General features: G+C 35.7%; 1 protein-coding gene across 11 annotated transcripts in view; it reads right to left on the reverse strand.

Moving 5' to 3' along the window:
* The window catches only part of CDKAL1 (CDKAL1 threonylcarbamoyladenosine tRNA methylthiotransferase), a 641987-nt gene that overhangs the window by 262463 nt on the left and 361720 nt on the right, over positions 1–17804 (reverse strand). The gene's annotated exons all lie outside the window — the stretch shown is intronic.

The following is a 17804-nucleotide window of genomic DNA, read 5'->3' on the forward strand; positions in this document are numbered from 1 at the left end:
AGGAATGTAAATATAAAGAATTTTTATATTCATTATAAGTTGAAATAATTGCATATGCATACACTGGATTAATTAAAGTAACTTCTAAATTTACCTGTATCTTTCTACTTTTCTAACATGGCTACTAGAAAGCTTTAAATTATATACATGGCTCACATTACATTTTGATTGGACAGCACTGTTATATAGACAATAGAATTGTCTACAATGCAGAAATGAAAGAATATGAACTTTATTAATAAATTATACTTTCTTCTAAATAATCAAGAAAAACTAAAAATTCTTCAGTTGAATACCTGATAGATATAAGATCTTATACGTTACATATTTTATATTTCATTTACTTATGCTTTTTTCTATCTCCTTGATTGTGTTGCTGTATTTTATGAAAACTCCAAATATTAGAATTAATAAATAAAATATGCCATTAAGCTCTCAATTCTACCATTTTGTGTTATTATGTTAAAGTCATATTTGACTTGTACATTTTATATAGTTCACAATATTAAGACCAATACCAAGATCATTAGTCTATTTAAAACTATACTTAGGGGTGCCTGGGCAAGTCTGTTAGTTAATTGTCTGACTCCTGATCTCAGCTCACATCTTGATCTCAGGATCCTGAGTTCAAGCCCCTCACTGGGCTCCACACTCAGTGTAGAGCCTACTTCAAAAACTAACACACAAAAAACTTGAATCTTTAATTCTCACCACCAAAATATATATTCAATAATGTAGTTTTTACTGCATATAGCATTCCCAATCATGATACATTCAAAGATCTACAAATTGCCTTCAATTGTAAACCATTATTTATCTTATAACTTTAGAGAAAAACAAATGAAGAAAATGGGTAAGATATGTGACTCATCTATTGTTAACCAGGACATGAATTGAATAGGAAACTTTTGAAAAGCTTGTAATTTCCAAGTCTGATTTACACAACTCTTTCCTCTGAGAAAAACTGTTAATATCATCACCAAATCACTCATACCAACTTAATAAAAGCTAATATTTACTACACTCCAGTAGCCTTCCATGAAACCGTTACAAGGAAACTCTCCACGTTTCCCTCTATTCCCACAACATCTTACTGTGGTATTGTCTAACGAGGGAGAAATGATTTAAAAACAGAGTACTTGCGGTAATTGCACTGGCTCAAATTCAGCCCATTACAGCAAAATTATTGGTATGTTTTAAAAGATATTGGTTAAGTTTTTTAAATGCTTTAATTTACCTCTACCAAGTTTGACAACCTCTTCCAGGAAACACCATTTTTATACTTCAAACCTGAGTTCATTTAAATATTCTACAAAACCCTTGTGCAAAAGAAATTATTCTCAGTTGGAAATTCCCTCATTCTTTTGTGTTACTTGATGTGACTTCAGCTGGTTATGGATGAAGGTGAGGTTCCTGAGAGGGTCTCTTTCATTCACTAGTTATTTTAAAGATGTCCAACAGTATCCATGCAGAGAAAATTTCTCAGTGAATATAGCAGGAAGGCAGAACAGGCAAAAGGAAAAAAGGAGAGAAGTATCTCATTCTAACATACTATATAATTTATTTCTAATTATGTTTATTGTATATTGTCTCTCCCCCTCACTGCCAACTAGAATGAAAGCTACAATAAGACAGATTTTCATCTGTTTTGTTCACTGATGTATCTCCTGCAACAGAGCACTCTGTCTGAGACACTGCCAAATGGCCAATCTGGGACAATTTGAGCAATAATATAAATAATGATAGTAATGGAATTTGAAGCACAGAATAAATATCTATGAGTCCACACTTACATAAATAAATAAAGGAAAAAGCATAGATCTTCCTGATAATATAATTCCAATTACTAAATATAAGAGGAAAGATAGGAAAGTCACCATTTGGCAAACAACACAGCAATAATCATTGGAGGCAAGAATCATCAATGCATGTTAAAGTTGGTTGGCATTAGTTGAAGAGAAACTAAGGTAACTGCATACATAGTCTTGAAGTTTATCTCTGTAAGGTACTTACTGAGAAAAATAATGAACTTCATAGGGGAGAAATGTGACAGACATCATCTTAACTGAGTGATAAAAATGAACCCCACCTGTAATGAGGCATCTCAACATGATGTACTTGGATGACCTGAAGAGTGCCCAACATCATCATTTCAGTGGTACTCTTGCCAAAAATACATAATCTGAATTTAATCATGCAAAAGTATCACACAAACTCAAATTGAGAAAGGTTCTGTAGAATAAATGGCTAGTACACACCGTTCAAAAATATCAGTGCTATGAAAGACCAAGAAGGATAAGGTAGACCCAGATGGCAGGCTGCGAGACTAGGGGACATAGTATAACTACACATCAGATGGTCTTCAACTGGATGCTGGACAAGAAAAAGGAATTTAGTGGGACAATGGGGTAACATTTGAATAGCATGTGCAGATTACATAGCAGTACTTTATCAGTGTTAGTCTCCTGGTATTGATCACTGTACGAGGGTCATGGAAGATAATTCACATGTGAGCACAGTGGATGAGGGTAAATGCTAACTCTCTGTACTGATCTGCAACACTCATAAGTCTGTATTTCAAAGTAAAAGTTAAAAAGGAAGAACATTTAGGCAAAGAATTGGTTACCAAGACAAAAGCCTATATATGAAAAGCCTTAGCAATGGCAAAGAATATTCTATACTCTTGAGGTATGAAACTCAGACGAAACGAAGATAAGACATATTACACCTGTATTTATTGTGAGACATATACATGCACTAATGCAAAAAGAAACTGTGATGAGGTACAGTGGTATAAAGTAATCAACATGGCATTTGTAGCTGAAAAAGAATCAAATCACTGGCAGGTTGCCAACAAGCTCTTCCAGGTTAGAGGGTAAGGAAGAAGGTCTGGTGCACAGCTTAAAGATTCCATACAGGAGTATGCACACCATATAGGACAGCTTTAACAGCTGGAGGAAAGATAGAAGGATGAACTAGGGGGTAAAGGGTCTGGCTCTCTAACAAATATAATGTAAAAACAAACAAACCAACAAATATAAGGTAGCCTTAGGAAACCATACTTCTCATAATAGTTATCACTTAGAGAAGACTAAAGGTAAAGAATATTCATTACAAATCACAAGGCTATTAAAAGTCATTAGCAAGAAAAAAAAAAGATGTTATACAGTTAATCTAATAAAAAGTACATATAAAAAGTGAATTAAATACAGGTTTTTTTTTTTTTTTAATGCAATGACTTTACACCTTAAAGATCTATTCAAGTAGAGAAGGTAGAAAATGGTTATGGATTTCCTCTTGGCCAATATGGTACTCATAATAATTCTACAAATGTTACCCGAGTGAGATCCATTTGCCAGGCACCATACCTAGAATACAAGGATGATTAAGACACAGGTCCTGTGTCCCATAAGCACACTGTCTAGTGTCATGCAGCAGCAAAGGCAACTTGTATTAAAACAACAACAAGGTTTGAGTAGGTGTCTATATCCAAAATTCTCCCACAAGAGATGAAATCCCCTTCAGGCCTGATTTCAGGAATGGCCTCATGATACCTGTGCTATGATGTGCCAAGTAGTTTACAGTCCTATCAGCCCATGCTGCTTTCCCATACAGAGACTCTCCCACCCCCAAAGCTACTTATTTCTTTTACCAGAGTCATTTGAAATATTCTATTTTAAGTCCCTTTATTGATCCTTGGTCTTTTCAAAATACTGTGATTAGTACCACAGTACATATAATGTCCTGAACATTACTGGCATTCAGTAAATAACAAACTGGCCTTACTATTAAAAAATATATATTAAAAATTGAACAATGAATCTAGATTGTAGAAATTGTTACTGACCACAGAATTGCTGTGACACTAAAAGCTATTTTACTATAAAAGGCCCTCAAATTATAAAATATGCAAATTACCTTTATGCAAGAAATGTACCAAATATTCTAAGACTCAGAGTGCTTAAAAATATTCACCCAACTGGGATGATTTCAGATTAAAGAAAATAAGGTCTGTGTAATTATATACACTTACCTTGACAAATAGAAAGCAATCTGTGATTAGAACATAGCAATTAGTTACAAAATGCTTCACATGGATTTAATTACCCATCAGTCTACATGTAGCTTAATTACTTTTATCTCATTGCATCAGTAAAAGATTTCTGCCTGAGGCAACTGCCAGTCATATATTTATAAGGCTTCTAGACTTTACAGTGAATACATTATAACATTCAGGCAAATGTGCTAAAGTTACAGTTACAGAGGCATTCTTAATTTTGAGTCTCCAGTTTTAGTTCATAAATATCTCATCACTTTCTTAGAGTCAACTAGCATCAAGGTTCCTTCACACTGACAGTGTCACCTTTTGGCTAAATAATATTGTTGACATAAACATCACCTTTGTTTATTCTAATCCTCTAAGAGCCAGAAGGAAAGACCAAACAATTATCTTATTGCCCCAAGGCAAATGGTACTATATTCTCCTGGGTAAGGTCAATATGTAAGTGCAGAAAGGAGAAGACCCTCTTTCAGTATAGATGAAGAAAGTCCTTTCAATCAGTGTTACTCTGCTAATTATAAGTTTGGAAAGATGGTAGCTTCACGGATGGATTTTTTTTTGTGATTTAGTGTGGGAAGCATGGTCTTCCATTTATACAGTTTTGAATTCAGCCAACAAAGGTTTGATTCCTCCCTCCTCTGACTCAATGTCTTTGGGCAAGTTGACCTGAGGATAAATAATAACCCTTTCACATAACTGTTAATTCCAATAATAATTTGAATCCAGTAACACAAAAAATATCTAGTAGAGGGTCTGGCTCATAGCAAGTGTATATATAATAAAAGTTAACACTGTTGGCTGGGTTCCCCTAAGAGGAGCTTCTAAAAAGAACACAAGTTTTCATCAGAAGAAGTGGTCTCTTTGGAATTAAGTAAAAATACTCTCCCATCATTTTTAAGGGAACATTTTTAGTATCGGTAGGGAAATTAGGTTCTCAAAGAAGTGAGAGTCCTCAAAAAAAAAAAAAAAAAAAAAAAAGTGAGTGTTCAAGATTGGAATTTGGAGTTAGGGGAATCCAGCCTCATTCTACTTAGAGCCACTGAAAAACTCTCGTTTGTTAAGGATGGCGTTTCATCAACTCAATTTACAATCTATGGAGGCTTCCTTTAGGCCTCACAAGGCACCAGGAATCCCTCTGCAATTTCATTTTCACCCAAACCAGAGCTTCTTCAGCTTCTGCTTAAATACAAACAAAATTGACAAGAAAATAGGTCTCTAATTTTACTGTGTTTAAGAATCCCCAAAGGCATGTTAAAAATTCAAGGGAGAAGGGTGGGCAAGATTCTAATGAAGTAGGTCTGAGATGTCTGAGATGTCCAAGACTATGTACCCTGGCGATCCTGATACCACACTTAGAGAAATTCGAGGTTAGGGCTCATAAGAGTATATAGCAACAATGTAAATATATTTAGTTACACAATCTTAAAAAAGAAAAAAAAAGATTTCACACCTTTACAAGACTTTTAAAACTCCCTCCTTGAATTTAGTTAACACTCACACTATGATTTCATACTTCCCAATTATTAATCCCCAAAAGGAATACAAGCTACAGATTTTTTAAAAAGCTTTTATTTACTTATTTGAGAGACAGAACATGCAAGTGGGGGGGAATCTGCACTGAGCTCAGAAGCTAATGCGGGGCTCAATCTCAGGACCCAGAGGATTATGACCTGAGCGGAAATCAGGAGCTGGACGCTCAATGGATTAGGCCCCCTGGTGACCCAGGCTCTAGATTCTTAAAAAGAACCTGCAAATGGTCTGTGTGTTCCCATGCATTCAGTAACAGTTGAAAGAAGCACAGAACTGGAAGAGCTACATACATGACACAGTGAGAGAAGATTCTATGGTTAATGTGAGTACTGAAGCATGGAGAAAGAACTCAATGTTTGAGATGACTATTAAATACATGGAGACAATCTATACTGTAAAATCAATCCCCAGAAGACTCTGTGAATTTTTACTCCTTTATTTGTGAACTTCAAAAGAAGCTGCACGCAGTAGTTAAAGCTAAAGTGGCTTCGAAATGAGCTTTAATGGGGCAGGGGAGAGGGGTTGGGGGGGAGACACCTGGGTGGCTCAGATCTTGAGCATCTGGCTCTTGGTCATGATATCGTGGAGCTCCATGCTCAGGAGTGGGTCTGCTTAAGATTCTTTCCCCCTCCGCCTCTTCCTGCTTTCTCTCTCTCTGATAAATCTTTTTTAAAAAATGAGTTATAACTAGAGAAGCATTACATATATCTCAATAAATATATATCCCTTTGTATCGGTATAGCACAGTGACTCATGTTACAGTAAGCTTTAGAGTCAGCCTGGGTTAGAATTCCTGCTCTACTGCTAGGTAGCCTTGGGTAAGTTAATTAACTACATGTCTCGGAGCTTAGATTTCCTCAGCTGTGAGATGAAGAAAATTATACGCACACCTCACAGGGTTGATATAAAGATTAAATGAGATAATCCATACAGAATAATTCCCATTCACCAGGCACAGAGTGAACAACAAATTCTAGCAACTGTTATTATTATGTGAGGTACCCCAGTAATGAGGGGATATGGACCCATTTCAGGTCTCAACACAGGTTTTGGTTGCTGGACCAGGGGCCATTGCCTTTGGAAATTGGAAATGACAATATGTTTACTAAGACATTTGAGTTACTCTGGAATTTCCATTTGGAGAAGAAAACTACTTCTTTGACAGTAAAGTTACAATAAAAAGGATAATTGTGGCATAGCCTGTTCAGACCTATATGCAGAAATTGCCCTATTTGCAAATGGGAACTACCCAAGCACAGAAATAGAGCTTGATACAGGGCTTTAAAAACAATAAAGTTAATTAAAAGAAAAAAATACTTTTTATAGAGTTCAAAAACAAGTTAATTTTTCTCAGATTCACATTTATAGTGTTAACAGTCAAGGAGTTAAAAAAGCAATGAAATAAATGCTTAAAACCACTTCAACTGACTTCTCCTAAATAGCTTTCATTAGTTTGGTTTGACTCTGCTTTTTAACTCATTAAGTGTTTTTAAAATTAGATTTGTTGTTTTAATGCAGCTTTTCTAGGCACTTTTTGTCAAGAAAGAAGTCCAGAAGTCACTTGCACTTTTGATTTAGAAAATCCAAATTAACTCAATATAGAAATTTTCTTCTAAATCAACTTTATGATGATGAGTCAAAATTAAAAGGAAAAAAGAAAATACAGTTTCATGGTATTTAAACAAGTACTAAAATCATAAACCAGGAACTGGCACCCTGAAAAAAAAAAAAACATGTCAAATCTAAGCCCTTTTTCCTTATATTCTTGAAGTCTGAAGAGTAAACAATGACATGAATTGGTTCTTGGATGATATGCAGGGGCCTTCCATGGTCTGTCTACCAATGGGGGAGAACACCTGCCACTGACCTCTGAGGTGGAAATAGGGGCAGAACTTCAGGGTTGGTGTCTGCCAGCAAAAATTAAAAATAAAAATAGTGAATCAGCCCATGCTATGCCTGCTACAAAAATAAGAAAAAAACAAACAAACCAGTCGGTTAGAAAAGAACATCTCAACTCTCAATAGTCAAATGATACAATGAAGATTAATAATTGATCTTCCAGGAATTTAATAAAATTTTGCAGGGGATCCCTGGGTGGCTCAGCGGTTTAGCACCTGCCTTCGGCTCAGGGTGTGATGCTGGAGTCTTGGGATTGAGTCCCACATCCGGCTCCCTGCATGGAGTCTGTTTTTCCCTCTGCCTGTGTCTCTGCCTCTCTCGCTCTCTGTGTCTCTCATGAATAAATAAATAAAATCTTTAATAAAATAAAACAAAATAAAAATAAAATAAAAATTCGCATTTATTTTTATATTCAGGAACAGAGAGTACTATTTATTTAAGAGAGTAGCTTTTATGATGACTACCAAAGAAGATAATGTAACTAAAGATGTATATATAGTTCTTCTAAGTTTAACTAGAAGATACCATTCTGAGGGGAAAAAATTGCTAATTGTTTCTAGATTCAGGCTTATTAGTTATCAAGTCAAACAGCAATCAGGAAAGCAAACAAAAACATCTCTCCTTCAGGACACCTAGGATATGATTTCCAATGTAGCTTCCAAGTTTTAGGACTCCAGAGTCTAGGATATATCTTCCTATCAAACACAGGTCGAAAATTTGATTTTCCTCTTTACTTCTGCTACTGGTTAAAAATCGATGAAAAGGTAATATTAATGCAAAAATGGTGTACTCCTACTGAATTATTAATAGGCAATACAACTGTAAATGTTTTTGTTCACCATTCTTCAGTGCCCTTGCAAACAGTTTTAAAATGGGAGGTGCTGAAGCATGAAGATTGTTTGCAGCCACTGCTTTTTTGAAAATTACAGTGCTGGGAATTGGTGGAATTCTTGCCTCCTTGGGTTATTATCAGACATTGTGAACTTTCTTTGAAAGCTGACTATAAATTCACAAGGGGGTCCCTTTCTTTCAATCAAGGAAATGTTTAAAATGACCCCCATCTGCCATTTTAATGTATTCTTCTCAAAGACTGCCATAAATATTTAATATAAGAAAGGCACTGTTTAAACACAATGAATAGCTTATGAAATTAAAGTTGGCTGACGGATTACACTGTGTACATAATACACTGTAAATAATGACAAAGAAAATATGAGAGCATTGCTAACCTTCTCTTGCTTCTCCTGACATTTCTTGAGGAATATTCAAAAGATACTTGATATGAAGGTCAGCTTAATTGACATCAAAGGATGACTAAGTTTATAGAGTCTTTCTATTCTTGTTCTCCATATAACATCTTGGTACATTACCCCCCATGAAAGAATATCATTTAGGTTTGCCATTTCTTGAGAAGTTTCACTTAGCCTGCCAACTACTTCCATGAAAGTCCCAGAAGTAGGAGGGACACCTTATATCTATTCCCTGGTATAGTCTCTTGTATTCAAATGGGAATCAGCACATCACATTAGCCTTGGCTATGGAAGACATGCAATACATCTTTACCAAATGAGTTCACACAAAAGTTTCGCTTTCTGTACTTTCTGTGATTTAAGTGGTCCCTTGTCAACTGTCGTCTGGAGGCAGATGGTTCTCCTTGTACATATCGTCAGAGAGTCACGAGTAGCTGAAACTATGTCACAGTACCTGTAGCATTCACCTCCCTCCGTCCCATCACCCATGCACTTTATTCTCTTATATTATCACAAGCACGAGTGAATAACAGGACGATAAGACATTTTGAGAGACAAATCACATTCACATAACTTTTATTACAGTATGTTGTTATAACTGTTCTATTTTTTTCGTGTTGTTAATCTCATGCTATGCTTAATACATAAATTAAACTTTATCATAGGAGAAACATAGTACATATAGGGTTTGGTACTATCTGCAGTTTCAGGCAGGCATTGGAGATTCTTGGAGTGTTTACTCTGTGGAGACTATTATACCATTATCATCAGATACAATTATAAACTTCATTCAAAATTTCCAAGAAAAGATGCTCCTTTCCTTTCTGTACTATCATAACAACCAGCCTGTATATTTCCCGCTCTCATTGATATTCACTTGTTCTTACTCTCTGTTAACAGGAATGGGAGAAGAGCTAAACAATTTCAATTTCTTTAATTTTTCTGAGAAGTGCTGCCCAAATTATTTTCCCCCTAAGGGGTACTAATGCCAAGGCTTAATTCTTTACATAAATAACTCTATAGTTCAACATACTATATATCTATTGATGTGTTTGATAAAACCATCCACAGTTTATAATCTTTTATTTCTATAAAAGATTTCTATAAAATCTTATTTATAATCTAAAATTATTTATAATCTAAAATTTAGAATCTTGTATTCTCTTAATGCCACCAATTTATCCCATATTGATGTCATTCATCAGTATCCCTTGGTTTTCATCCCATTTACTAAATAAAATGCAACATTGTTCCAGGCTAATGATATTACCTACAAAAAAATCATCCTTGGGCTATTAATGGAACTCTGCAAGAATATCTTTCAATGTGTATGAACTCAATTTCCTAAAATTCTTATGGTAAAAATATACTGGAAACTGTCAAGATTTTCATTTATGCCTAGATAGTCAATGTGAATTTCTTTTTCCATTTTCAGGTAGGCCATCACTCCATCATAAAAGAGAGAAATAAAATTGATTTGAATGGCAGTATTCTTCAAAATGTTATAGTACTTACTAACCAGCAGCATTGGCTTGGTGTTTTGGCAAGTGGTTATGGTTCTAGTATCTTCCCAATTCTTATCATTACATGATTTATAGATAATGTCTACTTAAAAGATGATTGTTGTGTGTAATGAAACCTAAGACATCAACAATACAAACATATACCTTTTTTTGTTATATATAGGTCAACTATATAATAAATCTGGAAAAAATAAAATATACTTTATAAAATGTACTTCTAAAGGGGAAAAAACACAAAAACACTTCCAAATAATTACAAAATTCCCTCAGTTGTAAGATGCATCGTCATTTGTATATATAAGTATCCTCATTTAAGTGTAAAAATCAGTGCACCCTACAATTTATTAAACAAGATATTATGGGTTTTTTTACTCTTATAATTGTGTATCTGAAGGTATGTTTCTGAGCATCACACATGTAGTACTGATAATGTAACCTAGGGAGTTAACTATTTAACATAACAAGTAAGTATGTTAACCAATTTTCTCTATTAGAATTTTGAAAATCTTAAATACCTAAGAGTTTATATGTACATGCCTCCCCACCAATAACTTTTTTTTTAAAGATTTTATTTATTTATTCATAGAGACATACACAGAGAGACAGAGAGAGAGAGAGGCAGAGACACAGGCAGAGGGAGAAGCAGGCTCCATGCAGGGAGCCCAACGAGGGACTTGATCCTGGGTCTCCAGGATCCCACCCCTGGCTGCAGGTAGCACCAAACTGCTGCATCACCAGGGCTGCCCACCAATAGCTTTTAAAATCATGTTGTCTTCTTTTATAACTTCTAATCTGCCTTAATAAAATATTTTAAGTCAAATATCACTCCGCCTAATAAATACTCTTAATGCCTAGTGCTCAACCTAAGACATAGAGTTTAAATATAAGTTATGCTATTCATTCATTTCACTAGATTAACTCAAATGATATACAGATGCAGTTTAAACTCCAGACCATTGAGTAAATGCTGGAAATTTCTGTGCATTATTTAGATTCACTAAAACAACCTATTTTTATAATACACAAAGGCTGCCTACACGAGAGTCACTGCCTGAATAAAGCCCTTCTTCTCTCTTCTCACACCAGTCTCAAGTCGGAGCTTATGAACTGCAGACTACTATTCTGGGTGATAAACGATGGAGCTGTTTGATTCAAACAATCACGGCCTAATAGGGATGCAGCACATGGGGAAATGAAGCAGTCCTCAGTTTACACTTGCCATTCCTTCAAGGTAGCAGCTGGCCTCTGCCCTTTCCCATAAAACAGTGTCCACATATATGCACACACTATTACATGCATGAAGACTCGAGATCTTCATTCAGACACTACCCCTTCACCTGTATTTCTCAGGTGAGATCACTGTTTTAAGCTCCTATCTCACCCCCAAAACCAATTTCTCAGCAAGACATGATGCTGTAAGAGGGTAAAGAAAAATTTCAAAATCAGGAATTCTCTGAAGCCTAAAACATGAAAAAGTTTTCATAGTGCTTCGTGTCTGCATTTTGAATATGTGATTAATTATGGCAAGTATAGCAAACCCTTTGAATGTTGGTGGGGCTGCCTCTCTCTCTCTCTCTCTCTGTGTGTGTGACTATCATAAATAAATTAAAAAAAAAAAATTTTTAAAAAGGGATCCCTGGGTGGCGCAGCGGTTTAGCGCCTGCCTTTGGCCCAGGGCGCGATCCTGGAGACCTGGGATCGAGTCCCACGTCGGGCTCCCGGTGCATGGAGCCTGCTTCTCCCTCTGCCTGTGTCTCTGCCTCTCTCTCTCTCTCTCTCTCTCTGTGACTATCATAAATAAATTTAAAAAAAAAAATTTGAATGTTGGTGGGGCAATGATTTTTTTTTTTGCAATGATTTTTTCAAAAACAAAGTCTGTTCCTCAAATAGCACAGAGGATCAAATAAGTTTGATATCACTCTTCTCTCTGGCATTGCCTCAGAATATGTGCCTTTATCACAAAACCAGTTTGAATTTTGTTCAAATATCCTGTTATGCTTTATTCTAAATATTCTGTGCTTTTATGTACACAGCTCCGGAAAATCTGAGACACGTCGTCCACAGTTACAGCACACGAACATATTAGGGCTTCTCAAGTAGCTGCAAATCAGGCCTAGCATCTGACAAGATCAGAGGAAAAGTTGAAAAGTGTGACTTATTCCTCCTTCGTAAAACAAGAAAATAGTAGAGATGTCTGCAATTATTGAGAAACTAATCAAAGAAGGTTTAAATTCTCTACAGAGCATTCTCTTAGTCATTTGCCATTTTGGCCAAGTGTGAAGAATGGAAACCAGAGAAAGTAAAACTCAAATCTATGAAAAATTACTTCCCCAGTAGGGAGTGAAATGAACCGATTCTTAGTAGTCATTGCCAGCTGCTAAAAGTTCAATAGCCTGTGAAATCAAGCCACACAGTTGGTCCAGGGGTTAAAAACAATTCTCTGAAGATTTAAGTGAGGATGGGCCACAGGGACATTCTACTTAGACTCTATCAGGTTTAGGATAAGTAACAATTAATGATTCCTAAGAAAAGAACCTCAGGCTCCTTTGGTTTCATTTACAATTATTCTGAAACATCAACTTAATATAGACCTGGATGGCCATGAGCTAGGCATACAACCTCTCTGCACCCTATTTTCTTTATAAGCTACAGATAACAACTGGTCTTGCTGGGTGTTGTATGGCTCAAAAATCACTTATGCAAAACATCTAACACAATGACTGGACTCAGCACTAAATAAATGAAAGCTATTATTACGATTATCTTTCTATTTTTTAATAAGAAATTTTAAGAAAGAAACTTTCAGTCATATATGAGAGAGGTTTTAACTAGAGAACCATCTGAATCTTAAGAAAAATAGGCATTTAGCAGTTTGGACCTGATTATTAGAATAACATTGCTTCCTGATTGCCACACTCCTAAATCACTGGGTCAGTAATTCTCTCTATATAAAGGGTGAGACTCTCAATATGAGAATAAATCTGCTAAACTAAGAGTATTTGAATAATAATTTCATAGGTACATAGTTTCTAGAAGCATCTTTTCATTGTAAGTGCTTTTTTGGGAATGCTGCTCATGAACTATCAGAAAATTAGCCTCATTGTTTTAATACTAACTAAATGGAATTGTAGATGGGAGTACATAATCTTAAGAACAATAAGAATAATTTTGATTTAGTTACCTCTGTATATGTAGACAAAGAGCCTGATTCTCTAAAACTTCTTAAGACTTACAATCTTAGAAATAGGACAAAGGGCAGTTAGATTGAAAAAATGGTACTGAAACCTAAAATTTTCTAAAACCAAGACAACAATTACCTATACTTTAACTTGTCAATCCAGCGTCAGTCTAACGTACTCCAGTCACTTTTCTGACTTTGATCCATATCTTCAGCCCACTTTGGAGTCCGCTTCCTCCGTAACGAGCTTAAACTTTTATCTTGAGCTCAGGCTCCGCTCCTCGGTTACAGGCCTACAATCTAGGGCTAGTCCTAAAAATTATATCATTCATTTAAGTTTTGAGCCTGGGTCTTGCCCTCTGCCCCTACTTGTCACTGAAACACAGCCAAACCAAATTTAGTCTGGGCGCCCTAATGAGATGCTCCATGGTGCCGATTTAGGATTGATAGCCTTTGACTACTTAGTTGTAAGCAACAGCAGCTGATTCTGAGTCATCACACAGAACACGAGTTTATTAAAAGGACACAGAGAATGAGGCTCCATATTAAACTCCCAGGAACAATGTATAGCACAAAGCAAAAGAGATCTAATGAGAAAACAATCCGTGTTTCTGCTTCATCAAAAATGAAAGCCTGTCAACACTGCCACTGCCAAGAACAGACTGCCACACTGCTACTCCTGCTGGCAAAACACGGATCTTAGCTGGACCCACCAGCCTCAAGTTCCTCACTTCCAAATTTAGAGTGTTGGTGGAATCTTAAGTCACAGCTTTATGCTCCCCAGCAAAGAAGGGAAGTTTTCTGAGCTCTGTCTTGGGGAGGTGGTTTTTGTATAGTTGGAAACATGCTAGATTATTCCAAGAGTATTCAAAAGGTGCTAGGCAGCCAGAATATGCAACTAATGCCAACTGTACAGGGTTATAAATTGCCAAAACCAAGTAAACACCCACATAAAGAAAATGAACAGTCTTTACCCCTTCATCTTGGAAAAGAGACATGTTTTAAAGCAAATAATTAAACCATAAATATTGCAAACAAACATGGTTTGGATGCAGCAATGTCTCCAATCATGATTTAAGTCTACCATGAATAATGGAGATGAAAAATCTACAGTATTCTTAACTGCCTGGTGCCAACATTTCCAATACCTGTTAGTTAACCTCAACCTTTCCAAGTCACACAACCAAAGCAGACACTTCAGAACCCTATAATGACTTCTGTCACTTCTTGGCTAATTCTGTTCCCCTTATTCCTCCCTGTCCTTTTACCTTCAGCAACCTCGGTGATTACTGACATTTTTGGTTTCACTGAGTACTCACAGAACATCACTGCCATCACAAAGCATTTCAATTTAAAGAAAAGTGCTTCTGGAATATGAACACTTTGTTCTGACTCAGGAAGTGAGGACTCCAGGACCTGATACATATATATTACAGTATTGCTACTGGCCAGTACTAGAGTATAGGAATGTTTAGGACAAGTAAGCACCGGCATTCTTGCAGAACTCAGCATCACATATGGATAAACATACTGAAGATGAGCTGATCACTGTTTCTTCATGTCCCATAATACAGCAGGACTTTACATGGCTTTCCTTATGCAAACTACATGTAGGGAGGAAGTAAAGAGACCCAGAAGAGGAAATAAGAGAATTGTCACTTGCAAGGAAAGTCCAAAACAAACAATATGCATTCCTGTGCCTTAAAAGTGATTAGGCTACTGGCCTATACTAGAGTGTATTAAGCTACTGGCCGATACTAGAGTGTAGGAATGTTCAGGACAAGTATGCATCGGCATTCCTGTGCCTTAAAAGTGATTAGGATATACAAAAAATTTCACAGTGTCTTATATCTAGGTAAAATATAGAATAAGCACATCTGATTGTCCTTCGCACTTTTTTTTTTTTTTGATCGGCAAGAATGAGCATGTTATGTAAGAAGGCTTGGCAGACTTGTTTATTGGAGTACAGTTCCCCAAATGTAACCCATAATCATCTTACCCCCAAAATTAATTTAATCAAGGTTATGCCTCTCATGGATAAAGGGGGTGTGGTATATATACACAATGGGCTATTACTCAGCCAACAAAAAGAAAGACATCTTGCCATTCTCAATGATGTGGATGGAGTTACAGGGTATTATGCTAAGTGAAATAAGTCAATCAGAGAAAGACAAATACCATATGATTTCACTCATAAGTGGAATTTAAGGAGCAAAATGGATGAACATATGGGAGGAGGGATAAAGAAAAAAGAGAAAGGGAAACAAACCATAAGCGTCTCCTAGAGAACAAACTGAGGGTGATGGAGGGTGGTGGGTGGGGGGATGGGCTAGGTGGTGATGGGGATTAGGGAAGGTACTTGATATGATAAGCACTGGGTATTGTATGTAAGTGATGAATCACTGGATTCTGCTTCTGAAACCAACATTGCATTGTATGTTCACTAACTAGGATTTAAATAAAAATTTGAAAAGAAGAAAACGAATACAACTCTCATTTTCCTTTTAAAAACAACATTTTTGCAAGGACATTTCCTGGAGAAAGTTTTAAATCAGGCAAAAGCTTGTGATATTTTAATGGCACAATTAATCTCTTTTAAAATATGTGTGGTCAGGACTAAGGCAAACTCTCTCACCATTCTTTTTCAGTATCATATTAAAATTACTAGTTAATAAGGTAATAAAAAGGATAAAGATTAGGAAAGAAAACATAAAACGGCCTTTGTTCACAGATGACATGATCATCTATGCAGAAAATCCAAAAGTATCAACAACAACAACAAAAATTCTCTTGAAACTAATAAATGACCATAGCCTATGCTTCAGGTAACAAGGTTAAAATAAGAGTTAATTTCTTTCCTATATAACAGCAAAGAACAAGTAAAATTTGAAATTAAAAACATAATGCCATTTATATTGCTAACCAAAAAAAGAATATGTTTAGGTATAAATATGACAAAATATGTACAAGATCTATATTAGGAAAACTGTAAAAGCCTGATAATGAAATCAAACAACTAAAGAAACTAAAGAAATAGATGTTCTACATTCATGGGAAGGCTCAATATTATCCATATGTTAGTGCTTCCCAACTTGATCCATGAATTCATTACAATCTCAATTAAAATACCAGCAAGTTATCCACAAGCTGTTTCTAAAGTTTACATGGAGAGGCAAAAGGTAAATAGTCAACACAGTACTAAAGAAGAACAAAGATGAAGGATTTCAAGATATACCATAAAGCTACAGTAGTCAAGATAGTTCAGTACTGGTAAAAGAATAGATTTTTTTAAAAAAAATCAATAAAAAAAGAATACAGAGCCCTAGACTCACATTAATTAGTGAACTAATTTTTGACAAAGGAACAAAGGTAGTATAATGGAGAAAAGATGGTCTTTTCAACAAGTGGTGCTGAACCAATTGGACATCCATCGCAAAAAAAATGAATCTAGATACAGGCATTACATTCTATCCAAAAATTAACTCAAACTGGATCACACACCTAATACAAAATGTAAAACTATAAAACTGAGGAAATAAAAAGGAGAAAACCTAGGTGACCTTGCATACGTCAATGACTTTTTAGATACAACATGAAAGAAACCACTGATAAGATGGACTTGATTAAAATTCAAAATTTCTGCTCTGTGAAAGCATTGTCAAGAGAATGAGAAGGCACAGACTGGGCAAAAATGTCCCCAAAAGGCCTATCTGAGCAAGGACTATGATCTAGAATATATGAAAAATTCAACATTCCAAAATTAAGAATAAACAACCTAATTAAAAAATGGACCAAACACCTTATCAAATACTTCACCAAAAAAGATGCACAGATGGAAAATAAGCACATGCAAAGATGTTCCACATCCCATGTCATCAGGGAAATGCCAATTAAAACAACAAATGAGATACCACTACATATCTGTTAGTATGGCCAAAATCTGGAACACTAGTAACACCCAATGCTGGTGAGGATGTGGAGCGACAGAAGCTCTTACACATTGCTGGTGGGAATACAAAATAGTACAGCCACTACAGAAGTCAGTTTGGCAGTTTCTTACAAGCTAAATATTCATTTATTAACAATTTGAGCTAGGTTGTATGTACCCAAAAGAGTTGAAATTTGTGTCCACGCAGAAACCTGAACACAGTCATTTATAGAAGCTTTATAATAAATGTTAAAACCAGAAAGCAACCAAGATAAATGGATAAATAAACTGTGGTACATCAGACAATGAAATGTTATTTAGCACAAAAAGAAATGAGCTATCAAGCTATAAAAAGACATGGCGGAAACTTAAACGCACATTACTAAGTGGAAGAAGTCAATCTTAAAAAGGATGATTCCAGCCAACAGCCATATGA

This window comes from Vulpes vulpes, chromosome 12 (genome assembly GCF_048418805.1).
Source record: "Vulpes vulpes isolate BD-2025 chromosome 12, VulVul3, whole genome shotgun sequence".
Taxonomy (NCBI): domain Eukaryota; kingdom Metazoa; phylum Chordata; class Mammalia; order Carnivora; family Canidae; genus Vulpes; species Vulpes vulpes.